Source organism: Lissotriton vulgaris, chromosome 8 (assembly GCF_964263255.1).
Source record: "Lissotriton vulgaris chromosome 8, aLisVul1.2, whole genome shotgun sequence".
Lineage (NCBI taxonomy): Eukaryota > Metazoa > Chordata > Amphibia > Caudata > Salamandridae > Lissotriton > Lissotriton vulgaris.
The window spans coordinates 1,115,091,288-1,115,108,893 of NC_141696.1; positions in this window are offsets into that span (position 1 = coordinate 1,115,091,288).

The window sequence follows — 17,606 nt, forward strand, 5'->3', positions numbered from 1 at the left end:
ACTCCCAGTCTATCATATTACCTGTGTAGCATGTTCAATTAGTTAGGCGCAGTCAAGATAAAGCGTGTGGGACATGTGCAAAAAATTCATGCATGTCTACCGAGTTCTACAAAGAAACCATATAGGATACTTAGCCCAGTAAATATAGAGATGCTTCCATATAATGGGTAAAAGGTTAAAAAACGTATAGGTACCAGCCATAGGTTAAAGGCACACACAGGGACAAGGTATGACCTAACCTCATAACGGGGTACGGAGGCAAATGGCAAGATTTATGTGAGTCCTCCTATCCAGAGTATAACTATCTATCCAGAATTACCTGATAGTACGGGTGAAAAGTGGTTACTGAAACAGATTGTCAATACGCTGTGCACCAAATAGAGTAACATTGCGTATTTACCAAACATTCCTTAACATCGAGGATAGTGACTTCTATGTAATGGCAAGATGTTTGTAAGTATTCCTATCCAGAATATAACTGCTTATTAGGAAATAACTGATAGTTGGGAGCAATGTTCCCTCTAATTTTTTTCCTCTGTGTGCCGCAGTGGAAGGTCTGTATGCGCTGCAACCAGGGCTATGTGCGCCAGGAATCAGACCGCGTGCGTGTGCAGCACCAAATGTCACTCCAAACGTTTACTTTAAAAAGTGAATAAATTGTGCATTTTCACACATACAGCACCACGTTAAGGGTCTTAAGGCCAGTTTGCAAATTGGATAAACAGGCCATGACATGAATTGATTACACAGGCAAGTACACTTCAGGGTTAGAAAAGCACAAGACTCCAACTTTGGTACCATCATAAGATTTTACTAAATATTCTTAACTGGAGCACTGTTCATTTGGTGGGGAAATGTTGAGAGCCTATACAATATCACATATACACAATAAGTTACAAAATTACAGAAGATATTTGATGTGAAAGCTACTGAGTAATGTTGGGCTATCCAGCCAGAGATACTTTCTAAAACTCTGACATCCAGGTAAACATGGACTGTGGGAGAGGGACGTTCAGACATGTCAAGTGGCATCACTAGATGGGTGACAGGGTTGCTTCTCACTGCGATTCTTGCCATTTTTCCAGTGCTGATAAACTCTATCAAGGTCAACTTTCCCATTCATGAGGTAGGCCTCTGTCCGCATCCGCATATCCAAGTGCTTCTGCTCTAGTCTATTCCTCAATTTACTCTTGATAGTATTCATGAGGCTGAATCCTCATTCACAATCTGCACCAGATGCTTGAAATGTTGCACAGACATCAACAAGCTGAGACACAACACTATACTGAGCAGCATTGCGTACAGTGAAATTCACCATGTCTTGAAAGGTTGTAAACAACCCACCCTTTACATGTTCTGCCACCACATATTTATAGTCTCAGTATTGTCGAACAACATCTTCTGGTGTTTCACAAGCACCCAATACCAAGACATTTTTATACTTTTCAACAAGTATTTGTATATTCACAGTCCCAAAATCAAAATGTGATTGTGCTGCTATTGCCTGGATTTCAAAACTCGCCCATTCTTTCAGTTCATCTTCAGGGAAGTCTTTTGCATATGCTCACAAAGAAGGGAAACAAAAGACAAAATAGGCCCACTGTCAAACCTTTGCGTTTCCCTATACAACACCATCATATCTCTTATATTGCTGCTCCAAAAGACAGTGTCCCCCAAATACTGTTCCTTAATTTGGCCAATCTTTGCACTTGCATATTGTACAGCTTCAACAGTAGTCAAATAACTTTTTTGGAACAGTTTGCACAAAGATGCAAATTCACTCAGAATGTCATTAAGTACTGCAAGGGAAATATGGTAGTTTGAGTCAGATAGCTTTTTATAATTATTTTTAGCAACAAAATCATTCTCTTCAACTTTCTCTTGCTCAAAGTACTTAAGAACAGCCTCGTAATTCCGAATTAGTGCACCAACTGAAAAATGCCTTGATAGCCACCGGACTTCATTCAATGGTCGAAAAGAGACCACTTCACAATCAGTGACCAATGCCATTTCATCCAGCTTGGCCTTCCTTGCAGGAGATCTGGAGAACACCGTGTAGACAGTCCTCAATAATGTCTCCATCTCTTTAATCATTGAAGTACAAGATGAGCATTTTTGTAACAGAAATGTCTGTGCTCTCATCAATTATCAATGTGAGATACAAAGCGTTACAAAGTTCTGCAATAGCTTCACTGTGTATCACGCTATGATACACAGTGTCATAGTGTCAGTGTATCACCATGGCAGACTTGTGAACTTTGCTAATTAGATGGTGTTTCAGGTAATCCAGTTTCCAGCCAGCACTCCATTTCATCCCTGTAGAAAAGTCCCCGACAAGCTTGGCTTCGGCACATGCTTTGCAAATCAAGCCCACGTCTGGACTGTATTAAAATAGTTCCCCAAGTTGCACGCGAACCTTGCTTCATGACTTCTGTGTCTCAGCCTCCACAATTTCTTTCATCCACTCTTCCTTGAATACAAGTCAACATTTCCTCCTTTGTGGTGAAGCATTACCCTATGCAGAAGGTACAGCTTTGCGCTTGAACATATTTGTGATAACTGGGTTTAGCCAGCTATGCCACAAAGCCTCGAAAATAAAGTAACATGGCTAAAGTTGATGCCTATGCTCATGATTGCAATCTATCACATAATACTGAGGCATCTCCGGAAAAACGTAGAGTGTAATTACCTGGATTTTTCTGTCCACTGCCCTGCCCTTTCAAACTTAAATGTAGCACTGTCCGTAGAGCCTGCAATAGAAGTAAAGATTGTTATAGCACATTGTGAATTTGTGATACAGCAATAAGCCATGTGCACCATTAGGGAACTCTACCAAACAATTGCCTGCTCTGCTTGTACTCACGTATTCCAGTTCAAATGTGTGGGGTACTGTCTGCAAAGCCTACAACATAAGAAAACATGGGTAAGGTATGTTGTTATACTAAAATGTACAAGATGCACCCCAGTTTAACTCTGCCAAACAATTACCTGCTCTGCTTGTACTCACGTATTCCTGTTCAAATGTGTGGGGTTCTGTCTGTGAAACATACAACAGAAGAAAACATGGGTAAGGTATGTTGTTATACTACAACACACAAGATGCACCACAGTTTAACTCTACCAATAAATTACCTGTTTTTTCTGCCTGTACTCACGTCTGCCTGTACAACTTGATTTGTAGCACGGTCTCACAAACTTGAAAAAGAAAAGGGGTGCAGATTGTGAATCTATTTACCCAGCACCCCCCCTAATCCAATGTGGAACATAAACAGAATTACCTTGTCTTTGTGGGTACTCACGCCTGGCCATTCCAATCTAAATGGCTTACAGACTGCAAACCTGCAATTGAAGACAAGATGGTTAGCAAAGGCTCTAAGAGTTACAATCAATGAATGGAACTGGCCCAGATACTCCAATAGGAAAAACGACCAAATAGTTACCTGGGATTCCAGTATAAGCAAATAGGTACGTGTCCCTGTGCTTCATTATTAGCATCCATTAGGCTAAACATATCAGCACCTCCCCCACACAATCCAGCCACTCTCCTGCATTTTCTTTACCTTTTGCCATGCCAATGTTTTAGCAGATATGCGTGCCATTCACACACATGTGCATGTAATCACATTTACAAAAGACCAAAAATATTTTCTCAAAGAGCAAAAAATATTTGGTTGTGGTGTGACAGAGGGCCGCACTGATGCGTGCAGGGTAGTGGTCAGGGACTTGGGAGGTGTTAAGGTGGACTTGGAGAAGTATGTACATTTAGTGGCTGAACAATGTGGTATCAGAAAACTTGGGGTCAATACTGGCTTCTCCGCTTCACTTTGGCTGGATAACTCTGGAGATTGATGGACCAGCTGCAGAGAGATCTGATTATTGTCTAGTGGAGGTTTTGACTCATTATAAAGTAGCAGAGGAGGTCAAAATGCTTGATGCATATCAGATGAATCATGCAGATCACAAATTGCATGCAATGTAAATAGATCACTTCATTACTGCTTATGTCAGAGAGCCCCTTTTGTTACTTGCAGTTTAAAAGTTGAAATCGTAATATAGAAAAGTGAGCTATTAACTATAAAAGAGCTGCAAGCACACTGCAAGGTATAGATTAGAACATTATGAATTTCCCCTCCAGTCTTTCATTATCCTAATGCAGGATAAAGGTTTAACTTGGGTACAAATCAATTCTTATTATTAAAGTCAACCCCCAAACATGGAGTTACATTTTAAATTCTCAGTGTATGCTTTTTCAGACCAAGAACTTTTAAACTATACTGTCTACCAGTATGGATGACTTGTGACTCCTACAACTTGTAGTCCTCTGTCTGATGTACCATTTCCTATACATTGATTTACACACTATGATTCAGTGTCTGTGTAATGTGCATGCAATGTAAAATGGGGTTAGGTAGATTGGGTGCATTCGAGTGTAATAGATTGGGGTTGAGTGGGGTAAAGTAGTGTGGGGTAAGAGGTGTGATGGGGAGTGGAGTGTCATGGCATGTTGTGGAGTGCCTTGGTGTGGAGTAGCATGTTGTACAGTGTAGTGGCATGTCAGAGTGGAAGGGCATAGAGCGAAGTGGAGTGGTGTAACGTGGAGTATGCATGGTGTGGTAGCCACTACCATTACAGACAACATATTTGCAATTGAAATAAGCATTACATTTATACCAAAATGGGGTAAAACTCCACACAAACCATAATGTGTGCATAAGTCATCACCTAGTGTATTGATGTGGGTTTATCATATTCAAATATTTGTTTCGAGCACACTTTAGAATAAAAAAAATAATTGCTTCATTTCTACTGATAGTAATCTATTTTGAAAATCAGCGCAGTTCATTTTTTTTATGTGCTAGGAAAATAAATCCTACACCCTCTCCTCTTACATGGATACCCAGCAGGATTGTTGCATACATTCTCTCACTTTGAAGTTAGAGAAAGACAAGTAAACACCAATCCTTTTATGCAAACAGACTACCATCCGAGTGGGTGAGGAAAGAGCATATATTGTAACAGACAAGCCTGAGTGTCACCTCAGTGTCACCTCAGTGGCACTGCTGCAATTCCAGCGCTTGGGTATTGACTGCATAGGAGGAAACCAGATTATGGAAATGGCCCGGTATTCTTATAGTGTCTGTGATTCATATGTAACTGGTCTCCAAGCGCTCTCAGTCCTTGCAGATAAGGGAACTGAATCACATGGCCCACTGGAAAACAACGAAAGGCTAGTCATGCGTCAAGATTCCAGCTTGATGGGGGCGTGGCTTGGACGGCAAGCATGGCGGACGCAGCCTAGTTGAGCTCCGTCCCCGCCAGCCGTTTATCAGTCCAAATATCCTGTTCTTCCCCATCGGACAGCGACTCCGAGAGTAGCTCTCTGTGCAGAGGGTCGGCGGGCTCTCATCCGCGCCCTTCTTGCTGGGTTTATGCCGCAGGATCCGAGTGAGGGCGGACAGACACAGTGCGGCCTGGGCGGCCTACAGAAGCCGGGGAGCTCGAGTTTGGCGACCCTGGGGAACAGCATTCGGAGGCGGCGGGGGCTCGGCCGGAGGGCGGCGGACCTGTGGTTACGGAGGGTCGCGCCTGGCCCTGTACACCCCGGAGACGTCCCGGCTCCCGACCGGTGGGTGCTGGTCTCGCTGCAGAGGCCGCTCGGGAGGCGGCGGAGCAGAGGGGCCCGGCCGGAGAGCGGGATAGACATTACCGGCGTGGGGCGGCCCCGCTGGTGACCCTCCTCCCTGGCCTTCCCCGGGACCATGTGAGCGGTGCACTGAGGGAGTTGTTGTGACCCCGGAGGAATGCATCGGGAGTGGAAGAGGCCTGTGCCAACGGCGGCAGCCAGGGACCTCGATTTCCGCGCAGCCCAGCAGCGCACCAGCGGAGTGGACTGGGGCCTAGCCGTGGAGGACGCCGGCTGGGTATCTTCGCGGGGCAGGACCGGCCCGGTCCACAACATTGGGAGCCCCCGCCGAGCGGGTGGAGAGCAGGAGACCCAACAGCCCCTACACCAAGGTAAACAATGGGGGGCCCCCTTGGCTGCTGTGGTGAACTTGTGCCACACTGGACAGGGTCGGTGGTGGATGGAACCTGGTGGAGGTGATCGGGGGCCCCGGTTGTATGCACGACTGCTGGAGTTGGACATTGTGGGGCGCAGTCGGGACGGTGGAGGCCGTGGTGGGGTGCTTGGCCCGGCTGCTCGGCGGTCGGCTCGGACCGCGTGCGCCCCCCTCTTGAGTGGCGGTGTGGGCGGTTATCCGACGGAGCCTTTTCGGCGGGTTTGGACATTGGCGCAGCGAGACAACTATGACCCGCGGGGCAGGTGGTGGCGGGGGAGGCCCCAAGCAGGGACCCATCGACAGGTTCACGGGGCCGGGAGGCAGTGCGGGGGCCTCCGGTGGATCTCAGGCAGCCGGACCTGACAACACGGCACTAATGGCAGCCATCACCCAGTCCTGGGATGCATTGGAAGCGAAAATTGGAGCAGTGGGGTCGGATGTTACGCTGCTGCACCAGGACTTTCGGAATGCAGTTTCCGAAATTACAGAAGCCGAAACGCGGATATCAGGGGCGGAAGATGACATTGTGACCCTAAAACGCAAGGTGGCTAACCTGGAATCCGTTCAAAAGGGCCTGGCGCTCCACGTGGAGGATGCGAAGGGCGCGCCAGGCACAACAACCTCCGTTTTGTTGGACTACCCGAAGGCTGCGAGAAGGGGGACATGGAGGGCTTTCTGACGCGGTGGCTTGAAAGTTGGCTGTCGCCTGACGCTTTGTCCCGTTGCTTTGTTATTGAGAGGGCGCACCGGGCCCTAATGCAAAACCAGCCGGAGGGAGCGAGGCCGCGGCCAGTGATTGCGAAGCTTCTTAACTACCATGACAGAGATGTGATCCTAAAGCAGGCTAGAGTGAAAGAACCCTTGCGATATGAAAACCATACTATCCTGATCTTTCCAGACTATACCCGTTTGGTGCAACAGCAGCGCCAATCTTTTACGGCAGCCAAGGCCTGACTGCGAGACCTGAAAATACAGTATGCTCTTCTCTATCCAGCCCGCTTGAGAGTCATCTATCAATCACGTACACACTTTTTTGATTCCCCGGAGGAGGTGTTTCTGTGGACCGACAAAATTAGCCCAGTGAAGGTGCACACTCCCCAGGGGCGAGACTCTGAGTCCTCACATGAAGATGCACAGACGAGATCCTCTTGCGACGGAAGGCGCAAGGACAATTGGACATCCCGATCACGACAGCGGTCCGTGTCGGATACTGCCTCAGAGAAGGCGACGGGGGTGGCTGAGAAACAGAAGAAGGGCACGTGAATGCGCTCAGGGACATATTGCTGACACACTGCTATAACTCTCTACTTATATGGGGCGTGTGCCTGCGGGGAGAGGAATGTATCTGCGATATATGCGTGTTCCAGTGAGCGAGTGCGGGGTGACTGTGGATGGGGGGGGGTTTACGGGCAGGGAGGGGTTCCTCCCAGTTGAGGGTTGGTGGGGGTAGGTGATGGGAGAGTTGACTAAAGTTATGGGGATCCATTGGTGGGGTGGGTTGTCGGCCTCCTGTTGGGGGCGGAGGCCTTGCTACACCGCGACAGGTACTTCATTGTTTCTTGAGGTATGGGGTGAGGGGGGGATCCGGGGAGTTGATGGGTGTTGACTTGGGGGGGGAATGTACGTCTCTGATGCAATTACAGTGGTGGCTGAGGGTACACACAGGTGGCGAGTGTCATGGTTATTGGATACAAAGGGTCCTTGATGTCAAGCCTGGATAATGGGGCCGTTGGGCCCGGGGCCACACTTTGTGTCCTTAGTTGGAACGTACGAGGGGTGCTGGACAAGATCAAGCGGGGGGAGGTTCTGAAACAGGCTAAAAGGGTGAGGGCAGATGTTGTGATGCTGCAAGAAACTCATCTCCTGGGGACTAAAACACTATGCCTCCAGCGGTTTGGCTACAGTCAGGTCTTCCATGCGGGCTTCGCCAGGGGGTCCAGAGGCATGGCCATAATGGTACATCGCAGGGTCCCATATGCACACTCTACCCACTGGATTGACCCACAAGGTCGATACGTTTTTGTTCAGGGTACATTGGGGGAGGAATCAGTAGTGTTTGGCTGTGTGGATGCTCCGCCCCCTTTGCAGTGATCTCTGGTGGAAAAGATTTTGGCAATATGGGCGGATATCCCAAGTGTGCTGGCCGTCATCAGTTGAGACTGGAACGATGTGATCGATCAGGCACGCGATAGGTACAGGCCTGGGGGGGCACAGGGGCATTCGGATATACAAAAATGCATGACATGATTAGGAACCTGGGATAGGTAGATACATGGAGACACATACATGGCGTGCAGCGTGAATATACCTTCCTCTCAGCGGTCCATAAATCCTTCTCTAGACTAGACTATATCTTTGTTCCCCTGGCGGCTCAGGGTAGGGTGGAGGCTGCAGATATACTACCGCGGGTGCTGTCGGACCATTCTCCGGTGGCAGTTACTATTGGATTGGACCGGAGGAGGCAGCCAATTCGCTGGCACCTCTCGGTCTGGCACCTACAATTAGGGGACTACCAGGCTCATATGAGGAAGGCCATAGCGCAATATCTGGCTGAGAATACCGGAACAGTGGCAAATAAGGCGAAGCTCTGGGAAGCCATGAAGCCCACATTGCGGGGCATAGACAAAGTGTGGTGTGCGGCGGCCAGGAGGCGGAGTAGGGAGAATCTGGATCGAGCGGAGGCAGACATACGGGACTTAGAGCAACGTAGTGGCCCAGAGGGAGAGGGCCAGGCGGTGGAGCAGCTGCTGCTAGCGCAGCAGCATACGCTTCATTGTTACTGGACGAGGCGCGGCAGCTGTGGCTGGCCACCCGTAGCAGGGTATATCAGTTGGGGATAAATCTGGGACGATGCTGCATAGATTGTGTCAGGGCCAGTTCCATGCTCAGACCCCTCCGAGAATTCTAGATGACTCCGGTGCCCCGATGACTGACCCCATGTTACTTGCGGAGGGCTTTGCGACTTACTATGCCGACCTGTACTCCCCACATGAATGCATTGACGCGGGTCTGATTGACAAATTTATAGCGGATCTGCCACTGCGGGCGATTACAGATGAAGCACGCGAAGGTCTGGATAAACCATTGACAGAAGATGAGCTGGGTGTCGCTCTTGGGGAATTGAATACAGGGAAGGCCCCGGGCCCCAACGGCTTTCCCTGCAAATTCTTTAAGAAATTCCACCTCCAACTAGGACCCCAGTATAGGGCGGTGGTAGAGGACACACGGGAACATGGTAGTCTGCCCCAGGACTGGAGACACGCTGAGGTAGTGGTATTTCACAAGACTGGCCGGCCCCCTGAGCAGTACGCGTCGTACCGCCCGATTTCCTTGTTAAATGTGGAGGCCAAGGTCTTAGCAAGGGCGCTGGCCAATAGGTTACTGCCGTATATTACCGAACTTATACATCCAGACCAGGCCGGCTTTATGCCCAAACGGGCGACGCGACACAACATCAGGCGGTCCCATATCGCGGTGGTGGCGATTCGGTCCTCCGGAGCACAGGCGGCACTATTTCTGGCAGACATGGACAGGGCGTTCGATTCAGTTGGACGTATCTTTTTTCGCTCCTGCCGCGGCTGAATTTAGGGCCGGTATTTCTGTCGAATGTGAAACTGCTCTATACCGACCTCACAGCCTCTGTTAGGGTGGCGGGGCGGTGTCCTCGAGATTTACCATCCGGAGGGGCACCAGGCAGGGTTGTCCTCACTCGATCTATTCGCCTTAGCCATGGAACCCCTAGCCGCCTGGGTCTGGATTGACGCGCAGCTGAAGGGCTTTGAGTGGACAGGAGATCTGTCGGACCGCATTGCATTATACGCGGACGACGTCCTGTTTTTCCTCACAGACCTCAATAAGTCAGGGCCTCGCCTCATGCGCATCCTACAGATCTTTGGTGAGACATCGGGCCTACACATGAACCCACGCAAATCTACTCTCTGGGTGCTAGGAAATGGCCCGACGATCGGGGATTGGGCATTGGAGCTCCAGATGGCAACTGGAGGAATTAAATACCTAGAGGTGTTCCTGACCGAGATCCCAGCTGTTGCATGGGAGCGTAATGTGGTGCCGGTCTGGGAGCGGACTCAGGCAGATATAAAAATATGGTCCCGCATGCCACTGACCATCTATGGTAGATCGGCCATATTTAAAATGGGTTTTTTTTGTAACAACAAGGGACCCCAATTAGTCTGCTCGGGACCTCGGGGAACAATTTTACTAAAACAACAGTGGTCCCATGCAAGGATAAAATGCAGTATCAATAAATATAGACGCGAATCCAATCTATATTTTAGAGTGACATGTCCAGCCGGACAGAGGTCATTCAAGTTTACTCAATAAACAAGTATCCAACATATAACAGGAATACCTTCCACAATGCCCCTGTGAGGTACACAAGCCTGTGCCCAACACTTGCGGGGTAAGTACAGGTGAAGAAGTGATAGAGAGAGTTTAAAGGCAAAACAACGTTTTCTGCTTACACATTCATTGCAGAGAAAATATCAAGTTGCACCATTACATTAATTTAACAATCAAATATGTTTGTATAAGGTGCATGAGCGAGTCGACGGCGTTTCGGTTCCCCTAAAGGATAATTGGAACCATCATCAGGACAAAAACAATTTATTTGCCTTATAGCACTAAACCTCAAATTGCCTAAAGGAAATAGGGAAAAGAGTAAGAAAAATGACATTTAAAAAACAGAACAATAACATTTAAATTTCATGAAGTGACTATTGGTGCAGGGTGTAACCACATAATCCTTCCATGCAGAGTGAAGTTATTACGCCGTTTTCTATAGGTGAAAAATCGGTGTTGGCTATGAAAATAAGAATCTAGTTCCATCTGTCAGTCTGACGTGACCCAGGGATTTTTAGCGCGAATACTACCATGCAATACGTAGTGATCAGGCACGTTTGAGCAAAGTGAGCACGGTGCTTGGGAGCTGCAGTGCCTATTTAGGACAGTGAAGGGAGACGGGAACACTAGAATCGCGTGCTTACCGAGGTAGTACAAAAATGGACCCATGCGAGTCGATGCTCAGTATGGTCCGGTCCAGCAAGCCTCTATAATTCAAAATTCTGAATGTTAGAGGTCAGGCATCTTTATGCCGGTTTACGGATCTAAAAAGTGAAGAGCGAGCTGAGGTCAGTCTTACCGAATGAAGGGCTGCCGGGGTCCGTGTTACTCAGTCGCAACCGGACGGCGCCAGGGTAAGCCTGTGGGAGTCAGGAAACGTATTAAGATCCGGCCCTCGAACTGTCTAACAAAGTAAGGGGCAGAGCCAGGCTGTAAGGCTTACCTGAATCGGCGTTCATGGAGGTATCCCCTGGTGTGCTGTTGTGCTCAAACCAGGAAGTAAAGAAGGGGCGGGTGTATCGTGATTGGCCAGTGTTCGTGAGGGAACAGTCATAGAGATAAACAAGGGGTGCCTGGAGCGGGAGCCATCTTAGGTGAAGTGATATTCATGCACAGTGACATTTCAGAATCCATACTTTACAAGAAACGTTTCTGGAACAATAAAGTGCGCAGCACTAATTCCAAGGTTTTGAAAAAATAAGTCTGATCAGTCTAAATTAGAGCAGTCCATTCCTCTTGAAGATTCAAGCCCGAATTCAGGCTGTCTGTCTTCAATATCCATTTTAATTCTTCTCTGTTCAGCAGGCGCGATAGGTCGCCCCCTCTTGGTGGTATTCGGATTTGTGTAATGACCATCCAGCGAATTTCATTTTCAGTGTGCCCTCTGCTTTCAAAGTGTTCAACCAGGGGTGCATTTGCAGTTTTGCACCTGATGCGGCTCCGATGCTGTGATATCCGTTGTTTAATCTTTTGTTTTGTCTGGCCCACATATATTAAGTTGCATGGACATAGAATAGCATAAATGAGATTAGAGCTATTGCAATTTGTCATAGTATGCAGTTCATTCTTTACATTTTTATAAACAAATTCTTTACTCTCAATTGTTAGGTCACAAACCACACAGGAGCCACATTTGAAATGGCCCAAGACGGGTGGTAGCGACCAATGGTCATGTATGGTGACACTCCTACCAATTGAAGGTGGTAACGCTGCCCTTACCAATTGATCTTTAAGATTTTTACTTTTCTTGAAAGCAAACAGTGGGGTGTCCCAGTTGAGGGGGCCTGAATTCAAGATGTGCCAGTTTTTTCTTATGCATTGTTTTACCCTGTTGGATATGGGAGAAAATGTGGTCACACACACTACTTTGTCCTGACTCTCACGCTGTCTAGGCTCCAGTAGGACATCGCGGGGACAGTACCAAGCTCTTTTCAGAGTGTGCTTTATTAGACGCTTGGGGTAGCCCCTGAACCTGAGTTTCTCAGATAGTGTATCCGCCTCAGTAAAATAGTCCTCTTTCTTGAAGCAATTCCTTCTCAGCCTCAGGAATTGTGAATAAGGTAGACTATCCCTAAGCGCTCTTGGATGACAACTATTGTAACTAAGGAGGGTATTCCTCTCAGTAGCTTTGCGAAATAGGGATGTGTATAGGAGGCCCTCATGATGTTGAATAGTTAGGTCTAGAAAGGGTATACTATCTTTGTTGTGAGATAATGTGAAAGTAAGGCCATTACAGTTATTACTAAGCCAGTGTGTTAGGCCTGGTAAATCTTCAATAGCGCCATCCCAAATTAAAAAGATGTCGTCTATGTAGCGCTTCCAGACGTGTATACCCTGATGAAATGGGTTACTGCCAGACAGTATGGTATGTGTTTCCAGCCAGTCCATGTATAGAATTGCCAGGGTAGGAGCAAAAATGGCGCCCATGGAACAACCACGCACCTGCTGGTAGTAATCGGTGTAATAGAGGAAAAAATTCTGTGTAAGACAGACCTCCAGTAGCTGTATTATGAATAGGGTAGGTACCCTGTGGGGACGAGTCCTTGTGTTTAATATGCTTTCCATTACAAGCAATGAGTCTCTCTGAGGGATATTAGTATATAGAGACTCTACGTCTAGTGTACATAGAGTCTCATGCTCAGGGTCAAAAGAAAGGTTTTCAATCAAATTAATCATGTGCATGCTATCCCTAATATAGCACGCAGTTGTTGGCACAAAGTCCTTCAAAAAGAAATTAACATAGTGGCCCAAAGGTTCTAAGACTGACCCACACCCAGACAGTATTGGTCGACCCGGGGGATTGTCCTGTCTTTTATGGATTTTTGGTAGTGTATAAAGAACAGGAGTTCTCGGGGTGACAGTGTTCAGGAAATTATATTCATGCTTGCTTAAGATACCAGTCTCAAGCCCTTCCATAGTAATAGTTTTAATGAGTTTCTGAATATCCTTAGTGGGATTGTAAGGTAATCTGCAGTAGTGGTCAGTATTGGATACCTGGCGTAAAAGCTCATTCTTGTAGTTTTCAGGGTCCTGAAGCACTATCCCCCCTCCTTTATCCGCAGACTTAATAATCAGGTTGGTATTGTTTTTAAGAGAATTGATTGCCAACTTCTCTTCTAACGAGATGTTATAGGGTATAAAGAGATGGGATTTCTCTATATTGGAGACTTCCGTCAGAATCACTTTTTCAAAAGTTATAATCTCTTTAGGGATCATGCTGGATGTAGGAGAGAAGGTAGATGGGGGGCGGAAAGGAGTCGTGACACTCTTGGGCTCCATTGGGTTAAGCTCAAAATATGAGCGTAGTCTTAATTTCCTAAAGAAGACAAGTAGTTCAGATTGTAGGTTTAGAAAATTCGGGTAGGTGGTTGGGACAAAAGATAGCCCTTTGCTAAGGATGGACAGTTCCTGGGACGACAAGACATGGTTAGAGATATTAAAGATTGGGATAACATTCAGATTAGCAGAATTTGTTACCACTGATAAAACTTCTGCCTGGTCTGGCGTTCCCCTGGAGGGTTTTGCCATCGTTTCTGTTGCTTCACCCTGCCTCTTTTCTGGGGTTCTGGATTGCCCCTGGATAAAAAAGGAATCTGATTAGGTCGCTGTCCACTGACCCCCTCACCAGGGTCCGTACTATCGGATGAATCTGCTGAAGAGGCGGTGAATCCCACCACAGTATTCCTTTTGTTAAACCGTCCCCAGGGTCTCGGGGTTTGCTGATGTGGCTGAAAGTTACGATTTGTATAGAAGTCTTTGTTTAAGTATGGGTAAGCACGCTCCAAAGTAAAGAGCTTGATGTCTTTTTTGACCTTATTCGATTTTTTAGTTTGCTCAATGCGTTGAAATTCAGAGACTGTTTTTCCAATTTTCTCTAATAAGGCTTTTACATCAGTGATAGTTTTGTCATCAACTATTTGCTTCTCTAAGTCTTGGATAGTTTCTTCAAGTTTTTTGAGTTCCTCTCCTGCGATTTCTATCCCTAGCACTAGCCAGTGCCTGGAACAGGTGGTACCTATGCCACTAAAGCCTGATATATATTTTGGATTGTCCGTAAAGACTCCTGGAATGTTTCTAACCTGGAGGCCAAGGGGAATCGTGTTGGATTTAAGGTATTGGGTAAGCATTAAGGGCATCAACTCAAGTCTCACATATTTTTTCTTTTGTTTTTCAAGCTCATCAGAGAGATTAGTACTGCTTGTAACATTAGTTTCGTCTTGATCAGAGAATAGGGATGGACCAGCACAGATTTTGTTAATATATTCGAGTGAATATAGGGGGGCTGTGTCAGACATCACAGTAAGAAAGGAAGTGGGGGACGGTGAAAACCGCTTGTGCACAGGTAGAGAAGCTAGTGACCACTTAGGAGAAGTGGGAAGGAGGTCAAAGCCCTTGCAATCTATTGATTGCGCACAGTTATTTTTTGTAACAACAAGGGACCCCAATTAGTCTGCTCGGGACCTCGGGGAACAATTTTACTAAAACAACAGTGGTCCCATGCAAGGATAAAATGCAGTATCAATAAATATAGACGCGAATCCAATCTATATTTTAGAGTGACATGTCCGGCTGGACAATCTAAAATATAGATTGGATTCGCATCTATATTTATTGATACTGCATTTTATCCTTGCATGGGACCACTGTTGTTTTAGTAAAATTGTTCCCCGAGGTCCCGAGCAGACTAATTGGGGTCCCTTGTTGTTACAAAAAATAACTGTGCGCAATCAATAGATTGCAAGGGCTTTGACCTCCTTCCCACTTCTCCTAAGTGGTCACTAGCTTCTCTACCTGTGCACAAGCGGTTTTCACCGTCCCCCACTTCCTTTCTTACTGTGATGTCTGACACAGCCCCCCTATATTCACTCGAATATATTAACAAAATCTGTGCTGGTCCATCCCTATTCTCTGATCAAGACGAAACTAATGTTACAAGCAGTACTAATCTCTCTGATGAGCTTGAAAAACAAAAGAAAAAATATGTGAGACTTGAGTTGATGACCTTAATGCTTACCCAATACCTTAAATCCAACACGATTCCCCTTGGCCTCCAGGTTAGAAACATTCCAGGAGTCTTTACGGACAATCCAAAATATATATCAGGCTTTAGTGGCATAGGTACCACCTGTTCCAGGCACTGGCTAGTGCTAGGGATAGAAATCGCAGGAGAGGAACTCAAAAAACTTGAAGAAACTATCCAAGACTTAGAGAAGCAAATAGTTGATGACAAAACTATCACTGATGTAAAAGCCTTATTAGAGAAAATTGGAAAAACAGTCTCTGAATTTCAACGCATTGAGCAAACTAAAAAATCGAATAAGGTCAAAAAAGACATCAAGCTCTTTACTTTGGAGCGTGCTTACCCATACTTAAACAAAGACTTCTATACAAATCGTAACTTTCAGCCACATCAGCAAACCCCGAGACCCTGGGGACGGTTTAACAAAAGGAATACTGTGGTGGGATTCACCGACTCTTCAGCAGATTCATCCGATAGTACGGACCCTGGTGAGGGGGGCAGTGGACAGCGACCTAATCAGATTCCTTTTTTATCCAGGGGCAATCCAGAACCCCAGAAAAGAGGCAGGGTGAAGCAACAGAAACGATGGCAAAACCCTCCAGGGGAACGCCAGACCAGGCAGAAGTTTTATCAGTGGTAACAAATTCTGCTAATCTGAATGTTATCCCAATCTTTAATATCTCTAACCATGTCTTGTCGTCCCAGGAACTGTCCATCCTTAGCAAAGGGCTTTCTTTTGTCCCAACCACCTACCCGAATTTTCTAAACCTACAATCTGAACTACTTGTCTTCTTTAGGAAATTAAGACTACGCTCATATTTTGAGCTTAACCCAATGGAGCCCAAGAGTGTCACGACTCCTTTCCGCCCCCCATCTACCTTCTCTCCTACATCCAGCATGATCCCTAAAGAGATTATAACTTTTGAAAAAGTGATTCTGACGGAAGTCTCCAATATAGAGAAATCCCATCTCTTTATACCCTATAACATCTCGTTAGAAGAGAAGTTGGCAATCAATTCTCTTAAAAACAATACCAACCTGATTATTAAGTCTGCGGATAAAGGAGGGGGGATAGTGCTTCAGGACCTTGAAAACTACAAGAATGAGCTTTTACGCCAGGTATCCAATACTGACCACTACTTCAGATTACCTTACAATCCCACTAAGGATATTCAGAAACTCATTAAAACTATTACTATGGAAGGGCTTGAGACTGGTATCTTAAGCAAGCATGAATATAATTTCCTGAACACTGTCACCCCGAGAACTCCTGTTCTTTATACACTACCAAAAATCCATAAAAGACAGGACAATCCCCCGGGTCGACCAATACTGTCTGGGTGTGGGTCAGTCTTAGAACCTTTGGGCCACTATGTTAATTTCTTTTTGAAGGACTTTGTGCCAACAACTGCGTGCTATATTAGGGATAGCATGCACATGATTAATTTGATTGAAAACCTTTCTTTTGACCCTGAGCATGAGACTCTATGTACACTAGACGTAGAGTCTCTATATACTAATATCCCTCAGAGAGACTCATTGCTTGTAATGGAAAGCATATTAAACACAAGGACTCGTCCCCACAGGGTACCTACCCTATTCATAATACAGCTACTGGAGGTCTGTCTTACACAGAATTTTTTCCTCTATGACACCGATTACTATCAGCAGGTGCGTGGTTGTTCCATGGGCGCCATTTTTGCTCCTACCCTGGCAATTCTATACATGGACTGGCTGGAAACACATACCATACTGTCTGGCAGTAACCCATTTCATCAGGGTATACACGTCTGGAAGCGCTACATAGACGACATCTTTTTAATTTGGGATGGCGCTATTGAAGATTTACCAGGCCTAACACACTGGCTTAGTAATAACTGTAATGGCCTTACTTTCACATTATCTCACAACAAAGATGTATACCCTTTCTAGACCTAACTATTCAACATCATGAGGGCCTCCTATACACATCCCTATTTCGCAAAGCTACTGAGAGGAATACCCTCCTTAGTTACAATAGTTGTCATCCAAGAGCGCTTAGGGATAGTCTACCTTATTCACAATTCCTGAGGCTGAGAAGGAATTGCTTCAAGAAAGAGGACTATTTTACTGAGGCGGATACACTATCTGAGAAACTCAGGTTCAGGGGCTACCCCAAGCGTCTAATA